The 23,949-nt window shown below is 36.2% G+C and overlaps 1 pseudogene; it reads right to left on the bottom strand.

Moving 5' to 3' along the window:
• Positions 1-19,709, bottom strand: part of LOC127434528 (dihydropyrimidine dehydrogenase [NADP(+)]-like) — a 245,984-nt pseudogene extending 226,275 nt beyond the window's left edge.
• Between the last annotated feature and the right edge of the window lie 4,240 nt (positions 19,710-23,949).

Genomic DNA, 23,949 nt, shown 5'->3' with positions numbered 1-23,949 from the left:
ACATCAAGCAAACTGCTAATCACATGTACCTGTACACACAATTTTAGTAGTGTAATTTTGAAACTGACTCACTGCACATGAGTTGCACTGCTTAAGTGCAATATAGACACCAATGAAGAATGGACTTGCTCTTGTCAATAAGGTGCTTTAATTCCATCAATATGTAGGTTTCCTAGAGTATGATGGTCAAATGGCTCTAACCAGTGCAGTGGTGTTTTGGTCTATATTACCCCTGATTTAATCTAACAGTAGTATTGGTAACTGAATTCAAGCTCAAGCTTTGTGCTAGTTGGCTTCTTGGTGGTAAACTCTACAGTAACATGTAATGTGATTTCAACAGTAAATTTGACTGTGAATTATTTTGTTTTATTCAATGCAGATGATAGTTGGTCTCCACTCAGAATCTGACAGCTCATATCAATCACAAACTCCCAGAGTGAGGAAAGGAAACAACAAGCATATGGCTGTAAATAAAAAAGAAAAAGAAAAAAAGAAAGAAAGAAAGAAAGAAAAAGAAGTTTCGCAAGTTGTTTGACCAACTACACTAGTTTTCTAAATTGTAACCTATTCAAATGTCAAGTCATCTGACATCAGCAATAGAGTTCAACACTTTGTTAGGACAAGATTAAGGGACATATACACAAGAAGCTTGACAGAACGCAACTGATGGTGTGGTTGTTTCAAGGAGCACAATATGACAATACTTGAACATAAATGAGCTGTATGGTCGAGCTGCCAGAAAGAAGCCAATGCCACAAAAAAGCCCGGTTACAATATGCCCGACAACACCTTGACACGCCTCACAGCTTCTGGCACACTGTAATTTGAAGTGATGAGACTAAAATAGTGCTTTATGGTCACAACCATAAGCGCTATGTTTGGAGAGGGGTCAACAAGTATTGTGCTCCTTGAAACAACCACACAGTCTTATTCCAGAGCAGCCTGTATTTCTCCTGAGGTTACCTGTGGGTTTTTCTTTGTATCCTGAACAATTCTTCTGGCAGTTGTGGCTGAAATCTTTCTTGGTCTACCTGACCTTGGCTTGGTATCAAGAGATCCACGAATTTTCCACTTCTTAATAGGTGATTGAACAGTACTGACTGGCATTTTCAAGACTTTGGATATCTTTTTATATCCTTTTCCATCTTTATAAAGTTCCATTACCTTGTTACGCAGGTCTTTTGACAGTTCTTTTCTGCTCCCCATGGCTCAGTATCTGGCCTGCTCAGTGCATCCATGTGAGAGCTAACAAACTCATTGACTATTTATACATAGACACTAATTGCAATTTAAAAAGCCACAGGTGTGGGAAATTAACCTTTATTTGCCATTTAAACCTGTGTGTGTCACCTTGTGTGTCTGTAACAAGGCCAAACATTCAAGGGTATGTAAACTTTTGATCAGGGCCATTTGGGTGATTTCTGTTATCATTATGATTTAAAATATATAATAATAAATGGCTTCATATGATCTCTATCCTTAAATAAAAGACATGATTTTGCATGATCAGTCATATTTTAAAAATCAATGCCAAAATGTCACAATTTCTGCCAGGGTATGCAAACTTTTGAGCACAACTTTATATGCAAAGACAACAAGACAAATCACAATTCAGTATGCACCAAATGTAAGTAAGACCAATCACAATTCGGTATGCAAATATTACGATGACTGACGGTTACATTTTGAATAATGAACACTGAATCAGTGTAAATCAATGGGAGACCCTCAAACTTTATTCTTAAATTTTACAAAAAAACAACAATAGAGAACATACCTAAAGCCAATCTTACTACAAAACAAAATTTAAATGGAGTACGTACTGTATGTTAAGTTGTTTGGACTTAATTAAATTAAGAAGTTGTCAGGGTTCTGCCCTTAGTTTTGTCTTCCTGACTTTTGTGGCAGAGCCCTAACACTCATGTCTTGTTAGTCTCTGTCTTGTGTCTGGATTCAGCCACTTCAGTTGGTTTGGTTTGTTTACTCTGTGGCTGAGTCCAGAGGCCTGTACCATGAAGCCGGTTTCAGTGGCTAGCCAGGTAAGTTTTAGATTAGTTTGCCTCAACCCCAGGTTTTAGGTACCATGAAAGTTGGTCGGCTTTTAGCGGTGTTCATCGCCATAGCAACTTATGCTACATGGCTAACCTGCTCCGTAGCAGGTTTCGTTCTGGAATACAGATCGCTAACAGATGCTGAACCAATCAGCTGTGAGTAAAATGACATCTCTGATGCAATCAAGTCACTCCCCTGTGTCTCTTAAAGCACACTTTACAAATCAAATCCACAGAATTGACTCTTCATGATAAATTATTTATTTGAGAATATAAATGTAGATTTTCAGCAGATAGAGTTGTATTTTATTTAAAATTTAATTGCTTTTCATTTACCCTCTTGAGCCATAGCAAAAATATTTTTGAAAATATAAACATATATTATTAAATATATTAATATATTAGGCAATCTATAAAACTGCCAGTAAGATGGATTAATATGATACCTGCAAAAAAAAAAAAAAAATCATTTTTTAAATATTAAAAGCTCAAGATTGCTATGGAAAGGGGTGAATGCCACCCAAACCCCTTCTTTTTTTCATGGACTCGTGATGAACATACAGTATTTTACTTGAAGTTATAATAATATAAGCAATAAGCAATATAAGTACACAAAATACATCTTTTATAAATGAACAAATACAATTTATTGCATATCAATTTTTTGCATACAGTATTCCAAGTGCTCACTTTTTAATTAATCAATAGTAGCCTTTTTTAAGCTTTTTATTTTTGCATTTTTATTTTTATTTTTATTTTATTTTTTTACTAAAGAAAATGTACAAATTGTACATCAAGAAAGAGAAATAAAATAAATAATTAAATAAATAAATAAATAAAAACATGATGTTATTTTGAATAACCAAATCAAATAACCATTCACAACTTATTTGATAAATAACGTGTAATTCATTCATTTACATGTTATATTTTATTTCAAATAAAGTGGAAAGTTAAGAAGTCACCTCCTTTTTTTATATATAAAATGAGATAGGACATCATACCTCGTATTTTAACAAAAATCAAGAATCTGAAGGAAACAATCTAAATTCATTTATAATATTTTTTAAGCAAATCCCATTTATGTTCACATTCCAGACTTTTATTATTAATTATAAATGTTATTTGGTATATTTCCAAATTGGTTTCTCTCCATCTTTGAAATTGTGGGGGTTCTGGTTTAAACCAATTTTTTGTAATCTGTTTCAAAGCTGCTATTCTGATTACCCTAAATATATTTTGTTCAGTATTATTTCTTAAGGACAATGCATTTTACACAAAATAAGGTTTTCTGGATGTATTTCTGTTGTGCAGTTAAATATTAAATTAACCGGTCTAATCACTTCATTCCAATACGTTGTCAATTTAGAGCACTCATATAGCATTTGACTGTAATGAGCATTTTTTTCTCCACAATTTCTCCAACAATCCCCTTTTACCATGCTATTGTATTTACTTTGAATAACGGGTGTTATAAAAAAAAAATAAAAAAAATTTTCATTTTTACCTTCCAAGCATATTCCATCAAAACATTGGACTGAGTAGTATGGAATGTATTATATGATATTTCTTCCAGTCTTGCTGACTAAATTTTATTTTTAATTCATCCTTCCACCTACTTATAATTTTATTCAGAGTGTCCTGTATATCTCTTTCAAGTGCACTCTTTAAAATTCCTACAATTTTTATTGGATTAGTTGTATTGTATGTATCAATTTTATAATTTATTAATGGATGCATTTCCTTTTTTATTACTTTAACTTCTGTTAATAAATATTGTCTTACCTGTAAATAATTAAATAAATGTGAATTTGGAAGCTCATACTTTTTTGCTAGGTTTGAAAAGGTATCCATTCCTTTATCAGTGAACAGTTGGTGATAACTTTTCAGACCTCTATCTGCCCAACACTTAAATGTATTATCTAATCTATTTGGCATGGAATCAGGATCTTTAGCAATTTCTTGTAAATTAACTATATCTTTCTTAATTTTACTATTTTTATTCTTTTCTAACCAACTTCTAAAAGTACTATTAATACAAATATTATCTTTTGTTTTAAATGTGTTGCTTTGTTTGTGTAGGAACAGGGATATACTAAGTTTTAAGTCTTCATGATTTCATGCTGAACTTTTGCACAGTTTAAATGAATTCATAATCATCAGCTTTTAGCAGAGAGGTAAATCCCGCTGAGTCTCTCGCGAGAAGTGAATAGCGTTCTCTCACACGATTGGTTGTGCGCTGCAAACGTCACTCATTCACGTGCAAGAGAGCGTAAATCTAATCAAAAGTCAGGATCGAAACCTGAGTTGACAGAGAAAGTTGATGAGCTGCATCATGCTACCAATTAAACCTGATTGGATTGGTTTGAATTTGTCAACCTGAAAGCAATCCTGAAACCCTGAGTTCGTTCAGCAACCTTCATGGTACAGGCCTCAGGCACTTGTGTTGTGTCTCGTGTTAAGTGAATGCACTTGGTTTTGTGTTTTCTCATTTCCTTGTGCATTCGTGTCTGTCTTGTCTTTAGTGATAACCCCGCCCTCTCGTTTGCCTTGTTACCGGTTTGATTATTAGTTTATGGTCCCCACCTGTGTTCCCTCGTTACCCTCCTGATTTCTCTCCCTTTATATTTCCCTTGTGTGCTCTGTCTTGTGTCGGATCCTTCTCTCTGTCTGATTGGTCTTGTTCCTAGTTGTTCTGTTTGTTAGCACTGGTTTCTAATTTGGTTTTCTGTTATTAGATTCAGGTCCAGTGCTTTTGTTTTATTCTCTTGATAATAATTCAAGATTATTAATTGATAATGTCTAGTTTTTGTTTTCAGGTTTCCCTCTCATGGGAGTATGTTTTTTTTTTTTTTTTTTTTTTTTTTTCCCCCCTCTTAAAGACTTGTAAATGAGCTCTGACTGCCTGCAATTTGGGTTCTTCTGATGAGAACTTGACAAGTTTAATACTTAGGGTTTAGGTCTAGGTAAAAATATTTTCCAACTAAATCACAATCTTCATTGGAACTATCCTGATTTATTCTTAAAATCCAAAGATAGATCTTGAACTTTACGTTTTGGTTGTGTTGATTATATCTCTTATACTTCATAAATAGCCATTGAACTGCATAGTTTGGATGCTGTTCAATATTTATATTTTTATATATAAATAATTTTTTTTTTTTTTTTTGTGTGTAAAGTAACCAGTTTGATGTTCCCTGTATAATAGCATTAGCTGAAAGAGAATTTCTTCCACATGTAAGCAAAATGGACATTATAACTTAAATATATCCAAGTGAGTCGGAATCAAATCGCATCAAAATTGGAGTCTAAACTGAGTCAAGATCTTGTGAATCATAATGAAATTCTAATTGGGAGATCTGTATCAAAACCCAGGCAGCCCTTTTAGGGTTAGGGATTAGAAAAAACAGACCTGAAACCATCCTAATAAAATTGTTTGAGGATATCTATAAAGTGCTTCTTTGCAATCAATTAATAACTTTAGTTTACTTTAAGTTTTCACACTAATGAATAAATCCAAATTAGAGTGGATCTTACTATGAAGAGGTGAATAGTGTTAATATTTCTGCAACAACATTGCTGAGTTTGTCAGCACTTGCCGTGCGGGTTTCCTAAAGTAGCAACCGTGGCAAACTGGGTGTTCGGCGGGGCACGTGGAGGGTAAGAAAAGTTTGGAATCTAATACTAGACTGTGCTCGCTAATTCTGACTAACATTCAATTTACATGATTACAGACAAAGTGCAAGTCAGAGATTTTTTCATTAAATTTCCCTCATCATTCCTTCATGCTGTTCTCATTCGAACTAAGTGGCATAAGCAAATGTTTTATTTTATGTTGCTCAAACAACAAAAAACACAATGATATGGAAATTGATAATTATTGCACTGTCTGAGCTTGTGGGTGACAAGGAAATATTGCATCTGGTAGCAGAGATATTTGGGAAATAATATGCGTGGGCACCACACTCTCTGAGTGTTCTCTCTTCGCAAGCCACCAAGGTCTGTGATTGAATAACTCAATAACAGCCCTCACACACACACAAGCGATTTACACTGCCAAAAATCAAACTTTAGTTCTCTTAACAATGATGAGGAGCAAAAAATAGCAAATACCCAAATGTGACAATCAATTTAAAGTGGCAGAGTTACTTTGTGTCTGAAAGTAAGCAGTTTGTGTAATATCACCATAAGGAATGATAAAGACCCCATGAAATCGCCTGATGAGTGCAGTTTTCTTTCCTGTGTTGATATATTTCCTATTGAAAGAGGAAGTTGGGGCAGGACATACTGGAGGGCTCCTCATTTTCTCTAAAGAACAAATAAATAAATTTTGCACTCCTGTTTTTGCAGTTCAAAACAACAAAACTCACATTTTACATGTACTGTATATGACAAAACATTACAAATTCATATTAAGCATATGTTGGGCAATTCCATGAAAATGTCAACATCATGAATTTTTTTCTTTTTAATTAAAGGAACAAAAACCCCTTTTATATTTGGTATTATATTGGTAATGAATAATGCCATCCAGACCGCTAGAGGGTGCCCCTTGCTCACACAGTGCTGACTGAAGCACTGAATGCATACAATATTTTAAAACACAGCCTTCTGTGGTTTAATAATCACTCAAGGCCATACTGCAATTTCAATCTTAATTCAATCAATCATGCAGCATTAATGGATATCATACCGATGTCTCTGAAGTCAAAGGCTGCTGGTTTCAAAGCATTTTGGATGGTTTCCCTTGTCATGTAGTCTATAGGTAAGTGCCTTTTTCAAAACAGTTTTTTTCCACATTAACATATACAATATACAAAATTAAATGTGACATGTTCTTAGGACTGCCAACCCTTCTCCATACTGTGGCTATTATTATTTCTGGATTGTGCATTTGAATTCAAAGAGTTTTTACAAAGTGGTTACTACCGTATTTTCCGGAATATAAGTCGCATTTTTTTATCATCTGAAAGGTCCTGTGCCTTGTATACATCATTTATACATAACTGATGCCACATTCAGTCAGTGAACTGGATAACTAATACATTGCAAAGAGGGTTGCAGATATCAGAAATATCCACAGATAGACAGTCACTAACGTTAAAAGGGTCATGTCATGAGGAATCAAATTGTCCTTGATATTTTGACATAAGAGGACTTTCTACTATAAAAACCTACTGTAAATTTCAGAACTCAAAACTTAATACCCAATACAATAAAAGCATTTATTGAAACCAAGCTGCCAAAACACCTCGTTCTCTACTTCCATAATATTGTGATGTCACAAAGGGTACTCATTAATTCATGACTGTCTCTACAGCAACAACATAAACGCCTACTTTACATCATCGCACCCTCGGCCCCGCTCACAGGAGGGCTCAGTTCGTAAACACAGTGAGGGAGAGCTGGGCAGTGTGGCCTAATGGGACCAACCTGGACTATTTTGAATTATTTTGAAATATAAACATGGACTACACAGATGTCTTTGACAGTTGTCATGTCTCTGGCGGCACATTTAAAAGACGCTGTGTCAAATTACAACTGAGTTTTAAGCCATTCGTTTGCATTCAGCTGCTTCCACTTGTTGTTGTGTGCACAAACTGCTCAACATACTGTACTTTCGCCCATCTGTGCTATTTTTAATTGTTGGTGTATTTAAACACACACTAAATGGACATCTTTAACCGTTTTGATGCATTTCTGGTGATGTGTACCTCAGAACATGATGATACAGGAAACTGGATTTGTGCATCTTCATTGCGCTTTGGACTATGAATGTGTATAATGCATATGTGTCTTCAGTGTATTTCAGCATGGTTTGCTTGTGAACCAGTCATAAAATTATTCAAGCTTTGCAAAAGAATTGTCATTGGACCCGATCAAAAACGTAAGTAAACAGTTCCATTCATGAGTATTTCAAATGTCATGACTGTTTGATAGTTTATGGTGCTAAAACCTTGTCTACACCGCGCGTCCGTTGACACATCGTGAAGCGACGTGACGCAACAGCTTGAGGCTGTCTACACCGGGTGCGTCGACACAAACTTTCTAAACCGTTTATTTGTGTTGTTGTTGTTGGCAGTAGTTGCGCCAACACATGCAGTGCAAAATGGAACAGGAGATCAGTTTACTGTTTACCTCAATGGATGCTTCCATGGTAGACAGCATCACTGATTATAATAGGTTCTATAGTGATGCCCCTCTCGTTTCCAGTTGTGCTTGAGATTAAAGGTTTAATATATTAGGATGCAATGTGTTGGATCTGTGTTATGTGTAAACCCTGAAATGTAGTTTCATAATACTGTGGGGATGTTCATTCTCTTCCGATTGAATTTCAAATATGAATATTTGAGGGGCTGCACGATGTTAGCCAATCAGAACAGCGGGTGTTTACGTTGACGTTTAAAGGAGGAGCTAAAGCCAAAACCAAGCGTCTACACAGAGGGCCAAAGACAGGGTGGAAAACGATCATACATTACTAAATTATGACTGTTTTGGTGAAAAAAAATACTTCACTAACATTATCAGTGGACCTAAGGGAAGATTCAATACGTCAAATATGCAAAAATACAAAATAAGTAAATACAGAAGCTCTGTCATAGTGAAATAAAGCGGAGCCGGATCTGGCATTCCGCTCAAGCAAAACTTGCATGTTAGAGCATCTAAAAAGCAAACACCACGGCTTTATATCTTTAATGAATCCTTTATTAAAGTTCAAATAATAAGGAAGTGGTTCATAAACAAACTCCGATACTGGCATTTCCCTGTGCGATCAGCACCGCTTCTAGGAGTCACGTAAAGTGAACCAATCTAAGGGGGAGAGATTGAAACTGAACCCGGCTGATGCACACTCTGGCGTGGGAACACTCGTCCCTCGCACGCGTTTGCTGCAGCTTGATTATAACGTGATGGCTTGTGATGTATTGAATCACAATATACTGTATGTGTCACGGTGTGTATCTTATCGTGATGAAAATCGGCAATACGCAACTCTATTAAGAAGAGAAAATTTGTATTTGTGAGTTAAAGATGGATTGAAGTGAACAAAAAGTTGAGAGAGTGTAGTCTTAGCCTAATATACACTGCAACAAAATACATTTTTGATTAGTCTTTATTTGGCTAGTTTTCCAGAATAATATCTAAACTCCATTAAAACAATGTACATTTACTTTAGGAGCTATACTGCAAAAAAAAAAAAAAACATTTTTGGAGAATGTTGAATACAATATTTAATATTTAAATATTTTAAAATACTTAAAAATACTTAAAACAAGATAAATTTACCTAAAAAGCAACATATAAGATATTTAAACTTGCTTTCAGAGAACATATCTTGTATACGAGTATATGAACAAGTGAAAAAATACACATATACAAAATACACTTGTATTCAAGATACATTCTCTGAAAGCAACTAAATATATTATATGTTGCTTTTCAAGTAAATTTATCTTGTTTTAAGGATTTATAGATCATTTAAATGGAAAACAGGACAAAACTCTTGATTAAGATTTTTTGAAGTGATTTCTTTCACTGAATTAAATTGAATAAAAATTCCAAGGGTTTTTTTTTTCTTGTAATTCAGTGAATGTCAATTAGAGGTATTTTTAAAATATGATTTTGTCCTCTTTATTGTTAGTAAGCACATTTAATACAACCTTGTAAGTCGAGGCACTAGCTGAATAGTCGGTTAAGAGGCAATGATTAATCATTGCAATAATCGCCTGAATAGTCGAATAATCGTTCTAATAATCATTAGATTAGTCGATTATCAAAATAATTGTTAGTTGCAGCCCTAGTCAGGTGTGATTTTATTTCCAGAAAATATGGTAATTAATAATAATGCGTCACTCAGAAGTATGAAGTATGAGGGGTAGGGGATAATCTCATTCCAAAAAGCATTTTAAAGGACAAAAATTTGTACACTAACATTTACAGTATAATGACCTCAAAGCTAACAGACATAACATAAAAGCCATAAATGTCACGCCTCAGACTGTCAAAACGAGTAGATTAACGTTCATCAAGAGATTTATAAACATTCATTTTGCCAAGTGTGATTAATAACACTCATTATGATAGTGAAATGACACGCTTCTTGTCAAGTCTGTGATATGCTTTTTAAGGGATCCCTATCAAATCGTTCTATGCAAGAAAAGCTGTGATAATGAATGCGGCAGCTTACCTCACATCAGAAAGAGAGAAAAGACTCTAAAGACAATGAGAAGAAGACCAACTGCATATGAGTGACTGTCGAAAATTTTATTAATCAAAAAGCATGACAGAAAGAGGCCTGTTTTCAGCTAAAAACTATTCAGATAATTCCAATATGCCTGGTAACACACACAGCCAGCAAAGCGAGCATAAAAAAATAAAAAATAATAAAAAAAATTCACACTGTGTTTTCCTTTATACATTAAGAAGCATGGAAAGCAAAAAAAAGGGACTTAATAAGGGTTTCTATTAACATCAAACCCCAACGTTGTAATCTCCTCCCCTTCGCCTGAATGGATTAGGCAGCGAATGTGGTCCTATAATCCCTGTAGTAGCAGCTAAATCCTGTGAGAAGGGAGAAAACAGTGGCATTATATGTATGGGTGGGCGTTGGGTGTGGGGGTGTATGTGTGTTCCAGAAGATAAAATTCACTGAACACTCTTTCGCAATCCGAAACTTGCATTCTAGTTCTGTGCGGTGAAGCAGGCATGATATATGCTCAGGCAGCGGCAATCAATATTTGTGTTGATCTGTGGTGTGTAATTGTACCAGATAATTAGAGGTGAGTGCTTGCACACAGTTTAATTCACTACTTAAGACAAAAGCCTGTGTTAAAGTAATCCATTGACTAGGCCAAAGCATATCAACTCTTGTTGGTCAGCATCCAGTGAAGTGAAGCAAAACATCACTGCATCTCAAAAATTTCAACAGTCATTTCAGTAACCTTATAAAAGCTGTTTAATTCTACATGGGGAGGGTCCCCTCACGGGGGCCACCATGTTTATATCACATGACCAGCCGAATACTAACTTAATCTCAGTAACCGACCTGTTATTGGACACTTTTAACAGACCGTTTACAATGAACTAGTGAGGGCTCAACTGGTAGAGCATGGATGGCATGATCATGGGTTCAAATCCCAGAGAACACAGAAACTGATCAAATGCATAACTTGAAAGCATCTGCCAAGTGCTTAAATGTAAACATAAAAATAAATATACTCCCTTATACATTCATATATATTTTAATCTAAAATCTTGATGATGATGATGATGATGGTGATGAAACAAAAGCTTATAGATGTTGTATCAACTACCCATTTATATAAATCTCTATATCTTATTAAAAACAAAATCAGTGTTTTAACATGACAACTACCATTCCAGATGTCAAGATAACAGGTGTGATCTCTGCAATGAAGTGTTTTGGATTATTTCATTTATTGCCTTAAAGGTTTTAAAGGGCAAATTGAATCTATGTTGTCTTACATCATGGTAATAATATAATGGGTGATTGGACTATGAGAGCCACAGTTGGTATCATGAGTGTGATGGAGAGGAGGATATCTCCTTGTCAACTGTGTCACATAAAACAGAAAGCATGATAATGTCACATCATTCATAAAATTGTATAGGGGGAAAAAAAAATCCTTACATTGGAATTGGGGCTAGTTCACCAAAAACAAAAATGCTGTTATGATTTTATCACTCTTACACTGTTACAAATCCGTGATGGACGGATGGACTGACAGACAGATAGATAGATAGACACATAGTTAAAGGGGAGGGATGGATAGATCGATGGAATAACGGATGGATCGATGGAATAACGGATGGATCGATGGATGGATGGATGGTAGATAGATACATGGATGGATGGATGGATAGACAGATTGATAGAAGGGATATGACAGACAGACATACAGACAGACAGACAGATGGATGGACGGATGACTATAAGAAATTTGAATAAATAATTTATATACAGAGGAAAAACAAACTGAGACCTTAGCCTCCATACAAGACAAGATTTCATAAATCATACCAAGAATGTCTCATTGAATGATTCTATTTAGTAAAAACATAATTACTAACTTTAAATGCTTCAAAGAACCCTTACATCACTTAGAAAAAACGTTTAGTTCCCGAATTGCAGTAATTTGTCTATAATTTATTCATCTAACGAGTGCGGGGTCGAGACTAGATTCAAGGAAGACGCAAGATGATTGTGCTACAAAAGAAAATCTATTTAAGATATTCAGTTTACACTCCTTATTTGGACCTCAGCAGTGACCTGGCGTGCAGCAGAAATTATGAAAGCAAATTTGAATTATTTAAGGAATTCCAGAAAGGAATCAAATTAAGTTTTTTTTTTCTCTCTCTCTCTCCTTTCCCTTTCATCATGTCTCATTAATGCAATTAGCTCTGACGCCTATTCAACTATAAGCAGTCTAAACTATAAAGCCCCAGCCAATGACAGAGAACGGAGAAAACTACATGGAAGAAGGTCACAAGGCAGACATAGATACACAATTAAACAGAGCCTTATACAATCTGTGGCCTCAGTAGATGTTCTGTGGGCTGCTTCTAAATAAATTACTGTAGGATTGTTTGGGTAGAGGGAATGAAACATATACAACAGCCACTTAAAACCAGTAAACTGCCAGGAAATTGTCAGATACAAAAACACAGCCTTTCAATCTTTTATAAGTACTGCTACCCTCCATGCATCATCAAAACACAGTTAAAATACTTTAATGTCACTTTTTATGCCAGATGCTGTTACCATGACAACGAATGAACCATTAATGTAACAACTTTGCTAGTGTTAGCATTAAAGGTGCTATAACCGAGTCCATGTCGTCTTTTCAAAACGCTTTCCATGTCTTTGGAAAGCATTCCAAAGACATGTCAGCAAACCGAAACAAGCAAAACGAAAGAGCGGCTAGTTTTCAAATTGGATTAAAAAAAGCAGCTCTACTGAAACTATTTTGCGGTATACCAATATAAATTTTTTTCCGGAAAAAAACAAACAAACACTTAAGCACATTTCATACATAACTTTTGTGGCCATATTACAACTAGCATACACCAGAATATGAGTTTGGTTCAAACATGACGTAAAGATGCCATAAAATTTACAGGAAAGGCTGCATGTCTGATGGCTTCTATTGAGATAGCTACACTTTTTTTTTTGTGATGTAATTTCTTCTTTTCCACCCTCAACTTTCCTAAAACCAAAGGGGAAAAAAAAACTTAGCTCTTGCTTTTAGCAGATATAACTGCTCTTCACAAGACATGAGGATCATAATACAGACTCATTAAATTGGATTAGACCGTCCAGACAGATTATAAAAAGAAAACCATCAGTAAACAGCAGCGTTATCTGCAAAAACAAGGGCACTTCAAGTGTGTCTCCATATATATCTCCACAGCTGCTGCAAAACTTGCAAGTGTTTTTGTTTGGAAGATTATCTCCATCCTCAACCTGTGCTATTGAAGCAGAAAGACAAATATTGGTAAGGCTCTGGTCAGCTAAGAGCTTCAACTTATACCGGGTTCTGTACGAGATATCGCCTGCAGGGAACTGTAGCGAAATCACCTCGCCGACAATGTGCTCCAGTGCCCAAGGGGACGGGAGGAAATATGTGGGCACCTGAGCCCTGACGGAGGGAGATAACAGCTGACTACATGCCACCACATTTTCCTGGGAACTCATTTGGAAACTACAGACATCCAGCACTCACGGATTTCCTGTAAAAGAAAGTATACAGCCCCTCTAGCATTCGAACAATCGCATAGGACAATTATGATGCTGCTTCAGGCACAAAACAAATGTTATTTTAAGGATCACTAAAATATTAATTGCTTTTTCTTTACCAAGGGGATAAATCTGTGGTGGGCAATCCATACGGAAAACCGTTATCATGACACTCAGCGTTTTGAAGAACCTATGGCATTTATAGGTGAATTGACAAGAAGAAATGCAGCGTATGAAGACATACAAAATACAAAAAAGTCTTCAGCATTTTACAGGTGAAAAGCACACAAAAGCATTAATGTTGATTTTGCAGCATGAACTGATTTAGGCTACATAAGCAACAATGTACACTTTCTAGTGCCATAACATTCTTCACAATATAGGGTGCAAAATAGGGCCGTAAACTCTTAACAAAATTAAGTCTTTACAACAAATGGTCAGTAAAAAAGAAAAAAATGTAGAAACATTTTATTGACAAATCCCATGATTTTATACTCTCTTTTTTTTTTTATTCGTGAGGTTAAAAGTTTTTTCAACAATGTTACCATAATTTGGGACATGTGTATATACAGTTTAAGATTCAAATTTGTGTGATTGATATTTTCTAATGATAAACATTAATTAAACATCAAATTAAAAGACAAAATTTTAAATAATAAAAAAATTCTCCATAATAGCTAACAAGGTTGCAAATTTAGCCTAAATTAAGCTATCACTCAGTAAACGCAAGCAAGTTTGTGACCAAATTAGTTATTAGTTATTGATGAACTTACATTTACCATAAATTAAAGAAGAATATTTGTTTAATCGTACAATAACCATGGTAACAGAGTTGAAGCTTGAGCTTGACAAATCCTGTAAAGACTACAATTTGTGTAAAAATGGAAGATTTTATTTATTTATTTTTTATATTTCCCACCATGCTGTAAAAGGCAATGTCAAATGTTTTTGTAAATTATGCAGAAACAGGGTTGCATGAAAAATGTTAGACACCGCTTTAACTTATGTTTTTGGTAAACTAAAATTAGTTACTGAATATTCAACATTTCAACATATAATATCACAATTCTTACACTTTTTCATGTTTTTAACTGACGGATGAAGGGGATGTTCAGACATTTGATGTTTAAAACTACCTACTTTTAGTCTAAGGTTTTATTATACTGAATACTGTGTTAGATAATAGTGTATCTAATAGTTATCATGATAACAAATGTGGGATTTGTGCCTTTAATGTTTATTGGGACACCACAGTATTACCAATTTGTGGAAAGTGCTTTATGTCAAATTTTTAAGATGAATCCACAAATGGATGCACAATATTCATAAAAATATATTTGCACAAGCATAGCAAGGCAAAAGAACCACACATATACTCTTGATACAGTAAAAATCACATGCCATATGTTCAATCTATAGCACAGAGCCTTTATGAATTAAATCAGGCCTGCGACCCATCCCCATTGATTAGAGTGATGAATTAGGCAGCTGTGCTTAGCAACAGTGCTGTCAGCAGGGACTAGATAATCTCCCCTACAAAACACCTCCATCTTGTTGAGTCTCTGCATCAAACGAACAGGAGGCTCTGTTGCCTTTAAAGGAAAGACGATGCATAGCAGCCACCTGCCAAAACACACAAACCCTTCCCGAAGCACACTGGTCTGGGGAGATATTCCTGAGAATTTGAAGCATGTGCCTGCAATCGTAAGATAATTACATTTTATTGAGTAAAAATGTGTGTGTTTGTGTGTTAGAGTGTATCTCAGCAACACTTTCTTGTCTTATGATAAAATATCTGTACAGTCCAAGGAGGTTAAAAGACAATATGTATGTGTGAGCCTGTGTTTTAGCATGTACTTTAGGTGGTATGTTATTTTAAGTGCATCTTTTTATACAAAAGCAAAACACCATGGGCCCTATTTCAAGAGTGCTATGCTTTAAGATCAACGCTATGCAATACATCACACCTGCTATATCAGTGGGCATGTATATATAGTTTTGATAATTTTATATAAGTCTAGGCTTTCCATTGTTGGGGCAACATTAACGTAATATTATTATTTATTACTTTATTATTATTATTATTAGGGGGCCAAGCACCAAAGGTGCTGGAACCCTATTGTATTTGTACAGATTTTTTTCTTATTCTTCTTATTCTTTTTCTTCCCTAAAAGTGTCTGTGCATCAGAAACCGTAAATCGTGAGATCCCAAACTTAGCAAGATGGTCCTAATTCCCTGTCACTTCTCAGGCACATACGCAACCCCACATCTGACCCTAGATGGCGCTACAATAAACCCTTTTAAGTTTTCCCTAATATCTCCGCATCTGTAAGGGCTGGAATCAAACTTATCTTAACTTTTTTTCTCTGATTAAAAATGTATATACAAAAATGTAAATCTCAGTTTTTTTAAAAAAAAAACCTACTGTTTCAAACTTGTCCATCTATGTTATTTGCCAGATGCACTCTAATAGTCCAATGCACCACATTCTGATGACCTAATAGCCTGTATGAGACGAATGAAAACGAAGTATACACTTACAGTCTCTTCAATTGCATGTTCTGTATAAAGCTCTTAGAGCACATCTTATTTTCACAACTTGTGCTTTGTGGAGTTTGTTTTCTACAGATTTCCTTTTTTTTTTTTAAAAGATGTTTTTTTTCTCTGTTTTGTCCGCAGAATAATCCAAAACACTTTTTAAAAAAAAACAGTTCAACCCATTGAAGAGACTGTAAGTCTATCCTCACAGTCTTGTTTTCACCCCGTTAAAAATCAAATATGGTGCTACCGTGAATGACGTGTTTACTTGGCCCCTGATGAATGCCGCTTGGGGATAGCTCTTTCATATCATCTGCTACCTAAAGGCTTTTGTGTGTGGTACGGCCATACATGTCCAGGCAATTTCTACACATATTTTCATGATCTTATGTGAAGGTATTTTAATGCATGTCTCTGTTTAGGAGCAAGTGTGTGTGCAAATTCAACTTTGTTGTTGCGGTCCATGGCACAGCTGCAGATGTCTCAAAAAGTCCAAACAAAATGTTAAAACACAGCTACCACGGAAAGCTAACCAGAAGGGTCCAGTGCCAGGTAGCAGACCATCTAAATCTGGAAACAACACCAAGTGTCTCTCTTTTCTATTTGCAGATGCCTCTGATGCGGGGCAAGTGCAAAGATGAGGGTCGAGGGTTAGAAGGGGGACGCACCTTACAGCCTTTCTCTTGGTTTTCCGTCCAGTGCTTTTTCTCCAGTTACTTCACCGTGGTGTAGTGGAGCATGTTATGCGTCTGCACCCGAGGGTTCAAGGCCAGGATACTCTAAATAGACAAATAGAGAGAAAGGAGAGAGTCAATGTATTTTAAAGAGATAGTTCAACAAAAATGAAAATTCTGACATCATTTACTCACACTCCTGAAAGACAACTGGGGCTGTCAAGCTCCAAAATGACAAAAAAAAAAAAAAAAAAAGCATTATAAAAGTATCATGAAAATTTCCATAATGTTTGTCTTTATGTCAAGTCTTCTGAAGTCAATGGCACAGACTGAAATTTGGGTCATTATTCACTGATAATCTTCCTCTCCAGTTTCCTCCAACCGGATCAAGTCTGTTAGTCAAACTCGAGAACCGAATCAGTCTGTCTCTTGAACAAAGCATTAATATGTTTTTTAGATGAACCAATAAATGAAACAATACTTTGATACTTCCTTCACGTTGCTACTTCTCTCATGAACTTAAAAACATTCCAAGGAGAGCTAGGGAGGATGTCAAGACTATCAGTTAAAAACAACTTAAATTTTGCTCACACACAAAGCTTCAGAGGACTTGGAATATAGCACACAATTTGCATGGATCACTTTTAAGATGCTTTTATGGAGTTTTAGCATCCTTATAAAGTTCCCATGGAAGAAACAAAGTCATAAGGGTTTGGATCAACATGACGGTTGATCCAAAACCTGATTGAGGACAGTCCCCTGTTCACTGTGTAAAGCGCTTTGAGTGTAGTGTCAGAAAAGCGCTATATAAATGTAACGTTCATTCATTCATTCATAATGGTTTTAAGGTAGTTTTATGTCTGTGTGTCTCTAAGCACTCCCACATGCATTCTTGTACTGAACAGAAGCAAATCTCGACAAGGCCATTTCCAATGCTCTGGGAAAACAGTACGCTAAAAGTTTCACAGCTGAACAATTAAGTGAGTTCTGAGGACAAATCAAAAACATGCCAACAGGCTGTCTTTAGAATCAAGAGAGACTTTCCAGATGCTTGTCATTCCTAAACTGAAGTAACTTAACATCCTTTCACTCTAGAGAGATGCAGACAGCTGACCTTCAAACTCATTTGTTTCCAAAATATGTAATACTTCTGAAAACACACGCACAACCATTCAGACATAGCCAGCTTCCCACACAACCATGTATTTAACATAATGAAATGATTTTAGAAAATTTTAAAAGGGTTATTCGGTCCCTGCTAAGGCAAGCATCACTATTTTTACTGCTCAAAAGTTAGGATAGCTATTTGAACAAAAACCTTAATCTTAAGTTTTTAACTTTTATGCATAAATCGTCCCGCAATATTGCACTAAGTTGAGTTGTATTGTTCCTTTTCTAAGTGATTAGGCTTTTCATTTTCACCTGGCAGATGATAGAATCCCATCGACTTACATTGAAGGTGGGACCCATGTATATTTACTGGGACCACAATATCAAAGAGACTTGGAGGTGGGCTCTTTTGACTTGGGACAGTAAACAACCACCTAGCAACTACCCAGAACACCCTAACAACCAACTAGCAACCACCCATAACACCCTAAAAGCACTCAGAACACCATGGTGACCACATAACAATGCCCAACATTCAAAACCCCTTAGCAACCACCTAGCAAGCACATAGCAACAAGCCAAAAACCTCTCTGAACACTTTAACAGCTGCAAAGCAACGTTCTAGTAACCAGCCTCAGCGACTTAGCATCATGGACGCAACTTTTACACAGGCAAGCGCCACATTTCTTTCAGAAAATGCGATAAAATTGTCTTCATTTCTAGTCAACACGTAAAGAGACATCTTTCTACCCTCCTGGGGAAAAAAAACAAAGCCGCCTTCTTAGCTGGTTTAAGCTGCTCTCCCAGCCTGGCCAAGCTGATAAGTACAAAAAAAAAAAAACCTGCCAACAGACCAGTGTTGGGAAAACTACTTTGAAACTGTAGCTTCCCAAGCTACAAGCTACTCATAACTTAAAATAAAGGTCAGGGCCTGTGCTTGCCAAATTGCTCCCCACGCAGTGCTCTGAGATAGTCGGATGGGGGAGCGGGTGGGGGGTTTGTGGGTGTACGGTGTGAACTGCGAAGGCGCGATGAGAATGTGCAAGCGTAGGGCGCGGTGAGACAGTGTGAGCGCGAGGCGATCGACTGTGTTCCGCGACTCCTTCCGGGTCCTTGAATAACACATAACATGCGAGTAAGGGCAGCCGGTGGAGTTTCTGGCATTTTGTAACACACTATAGCGCTACTCTTTGGAAAAGTTATAGCTTGTTAGAAAAGCTACACTATTGTGAAAATAGTTGAGCTATGGTCATGCTACCGAAAGACTACATGTAGTTAGTTGCATCCCTACTTTTATTTATTTAACACTGCAACAGACCAGCTAGAATCAGCTAACCAGCATGCCTGGTGAAAAAACCTTGGTGCCACATAAATAGAAATGTCCTTGGTACACAGAAGAGAAAATATATTGAGACGATAATGTAAAATACATCATTTTTGTTTCACTTTTTCCATTTCCTGTAGAACACAGGTGTGGTTGAGCCTCTCAGAGTGGCTGGGGTCTACCTGAGGCCACTTCCCTTTAATCAAACCTGAGTGTCTCTCTGTGCCCCCTCTCCAGTGCCGCCATCACGAGCCATGCCGTTATCGACCCCTCCCCTGTCGTCCTGGCAACAAACACAGCCACGCACCTCTCCATTACAATCAGGGCTGACCCACTCAGCGCCAAAGACCAAGTGCTCTTGCAGGCTAGTGCTGAAATGAATCCATAATCACGTCTCGTCTCGTTTTAACACATACATGCAATTGCCCATAAAAAGAACGTGTTTTTTGGCAAAATATTTTCATAAACGGAATGGATAATATTTTAACATGGGCTGGTATGAAGAGTGACATTGTAATGCATATTTATCTGAAATTTTTTTGTAAAAGAAATTGCTAAATTACACAGTAATTTGATTAAAAACTGTGGAGACTGTGAATCAGAATCAAGGCAAACGATTATTAGTCACTTAAAAAGAGAAAAACTTAATTTAATAGTGATTACACATCTAATAACATTAGCCTAAGTGAACAGAACTTTTTATAATATCTCATAACACACTCATTTTGATGCTGTGAACTGTTTATTTACTATCACTTTTTTTTTTCCATCACTTGAATCAATACATAAATTAATTAACGTTCAGTTATTAGCTTTAATTTACCTTGGAGCAAATGTAGGTGTCATTGCAGATGTTATATGTTCAATTGGAAATGACGGCTGACAGTTTAATCCAGAACAAGCTAGATTTATTTTAAGATTATTTAAAAAAAAAAAAAAAAAAAAACACTGCGGGTAACCTCTGTGGGTAACTCGTGTCACTATTACAAATGGCCCAGCAACAACGTGTTTTAAATTTTTTGGATTATTTTGATAAAATCATGCTTAAAATTACTCACTCATTACTTCCATAGGCTGTCACTGGAAAATAGCAAACTCATGTCAGAGTAATGACAGCAGGGCAAAAGTTGCTAAAACAGGATTGGTCAGAAACGTGTTTAAGGCAGGGCTTAGCGAAGGGTCAGTTGTGGTCTGATTAATGTATTCATGATATAAAGAGCAAAGCTGCAACCGGATTATCTAGGTCTTAAAGTCTGACTTCGCAAAAATCAGACTGGTACAATTTTATTCGGACTAAACCGTTTACATGACAAATTATTGTTTTAATCAGACTGCTATTGAACTTTTCAAGTACATGAAAATGTACTAGGTGATTATACTGCAGGTCTTACCCATGCATGGAAAATCATTGTAGCACACAACCTCTCGTAACTTATTTCTTTAATGATCAATAAAGCCCCTCATATTTGTAGAATACAGTTTATCTACATACAAGAATCAAGATTAGTTTAAACAGTGACAGTTTAGCCTCTAATGTGTATTTCCTGAAGTGCTTTGATTACTAGGGTCCGTTGTAAGACTTTAATAATGATGTAATTTTCAACTGTCTTAAGTGAACCACAAAGCTATAATCTCTTTTTTAATTTCCTCAGTCACTTTGAGATATTTTTCTTTTTTTCAACCTTTCCCAACAACATCGACAACCAACCTCAATTAGCATCCCGCAGGCATGCGACAACACATGAAGCTTCTTCTTTGAATATTTTCACAGTAGGCACAGTAGGCTATTTCATTCAGAGGTATGAGATGTTAAAAGGGCCCGCAGACATTTGGTAACCTGCCTCTCTCCCGCAGCGCTTGACTCTACTATCTCTACAAACGTACCGTGCTTTGCAAAGCCAGACATCAGCCTATTAATATTTTAATTTCACACCTTATAAAATGTAGTTAAAGCACAGTGTGAGATACAGGCCGAAACAATAAAAATCCTCCTCTTTGGGTTTTATTGTGTGTTACGGACAGTACTGCTCATCCATTTTCATATAGTGTGGTGGAGGAAGGCTAATATGTTCTTTGGAGCTGAGCCGTTAGGTAAACTGGGAGCTAATAACAAGGGCATACGTTGAAGGAAAAGCGCAAACGGGATCCGTAGACTGTCATCAGCCTGAAGCTGCTCCAACACAAAACAACTAACCTTCAACCTTACAAACTTCTCCAGAATGTATTCTCTCACAAATTCGTAAATGGGACTTGTTTCAGTGCCTGTCGCTGAAACTCACTATTTGTTTGTGGTGGTCGGAAAAATTAGGAAACACAAACACAATTAGCATCTGTTGCCCAAAGGGGGGACGAAACGCAGAAAATCCTTTCCTTTATTAATTAAGAAACGCCCTCTGCAAAAACAACCCCGATGATCAGATCAACTGGAAGCATTCAAAAACAAACAGCTATTACAAAAGATTAAACAATACATTTAAGAACATTTGCATACAGATAGTAATTACAGAGATGCTAGTCCCAAGTCATTTTTAAGCTGGTCTTTGCTTTTTCAGGAGGAGAGCTTTCAGAATTCCTAAATTCTTTAAGGTTCAACTTATTACTGTATATATGTATGTGTATGTGTGTGTGTGTGTGTATATATATATCTATATATACACACACACATACACACACACACACGTACATACATATACAGTTGTGCTCAAAAGTTTGCATACCCTGGCAGAAATTGTGAAATTGTAGAAATTGTATCCTTTTATTTTAAAGGATAGTGATCATATGAAGCCATTTATTATCACATAGTTTTTTGGCTCCTTTTTAAATCATAATGATAACAGAAATCACCCAAATGGCCCTGACCAAAAGTTTACATACCCTTGAATGTTTGGCCTTGTTACAGATACACAAGGTGACACACACAGGTTTAAATGGCACTTAAAGGTTAATTTCCCACACCTGTGGCTTTTTAAATTGCAATTAATGTCTGTGTATAAATAGTCAGTGAGTTTGTTAGCTCTCATGTGGATGCACTGAGCAGGCTAGATACTGAGCCATGGGGAGCAGAAAAGAAATGTCAAAAGACCTGCATAACAAGGTAATGGAACTTTATAAAGATGGAAAAGGATATAAAAAGATATCCAAAGCCTTGAAAATGCCAGTCAGTACTGTTCAATCACTTATTAAGAAGTGGAAAATTTGGGGATCTCTTGATACCAAGCCAAGGTCAGGTTGACCAACAAAGATTTCAGCCACAACTGCCAGAAGAATTGTTCGGGATACAAAGAAAACCCCACATGTAACCTCAGGAGAAATACAGGCAGTGTGGTTGTTTCAAGGAGCACAATGTGACGATACTTGAACAAAAATGAGCTGCATGGTCGAGTTGCCAGAATGAAGCCTTTACTGCGGCAATGCCAAATACGTTACAATACGCCAAATGCATTACAATACGCCCAACAACACCTTGACACACCTCACAGCTTCTGGCACACTGTAATTTGGAGTGACGAGACCAAAATAGAGCTTTATGTTCACAACCATAAGTACTATGTTTGGAGAAGTGTCAACAAAGCCTATAGTGAAAAGAATACCATCCCCACTGTGAAGTATGGTGGTGGCTCACTGATGTTTTGGGGGTGTGTGAGCTCTAAAGGCACGGGGAATCTTGTGGAAATTGATGGCAAGATGAATGCAGCATGTTATCAGAAAATACTGGCGGACAATTTGCATTCTTCTGAACAAAAGCTGTGCATGGGATGCTCTTGGACTTTCCAGCACGACAATGACACTAAGCACAAGGCCAAGTTGACCCTCCAGTGGTTACATCAGAAAAAGGTGAAGGTTCTGGAGTGACCATCACAGTCTCCTGACCTTAATATTATCGAGCCACTCTGGGGAGATCTCAAACGTGCGGTTCATGCAAGATGACCAAAGACTTTGCATGATCTGGAGGCATTTTGCCAAGACAAATGGGCAGCTATACCACCTGCAAGAATTTGGGGCCTCATAGACAACTATTACAAAAGACTGCACGATGTCATTGATGCTAAAGGGGGCAATACACAGTATTAAGAACTAAGGGTATGCAGACTTTTGAACAGGGGTCATTTATTTACTTTTCTTTGTTACCATGTTTTGTTTTATGATTGTGCCATTCTGTTATAACCTACAGTTGAATATGAATCCCATAAGAAATAAAAGAAATGTGTTTTGCCTGCTCACTCATGTTTTCTTTAAAAATGGTACATATATTACCAATTCTCCATGGGTATGCAAACTTTTGAGCACAACTGTACATATATACATATATCCACATACATATAGATAGATAGATAGATAGATAGATGTATATATATATATATATATATATATATATATATATATATATATATATATATATATATATATATGCTTTCAGAGAGAAAAATTTATTCACAGAGAATACTTTAAATTTATCAAGGATTACAGTAAAGGCATTTATAAATTTGCAAGCGTAC

Source organism: Myxocyprinus asiaticus, chromosome 44, assembly GCF_019703515.2.
Source record: "Myxocyprinus asiaticus isolate MX2 ecotype Aquarium Trade chromosome 44, UBuf_Myxa_2, whole genome shotgun sequence".
NCBI classification, from domain to species: Eukaryota; Metazoa; Chordata; class Actinopteri; order Cypriniformes; family Catostomidae; genus Myxocyprinus; species Myxocyprinus asiaticus.
Note: the sequence above shows the minus strand (reverse complement) of the source record. Positions and strands in the feature narration are given on the sequence as shown.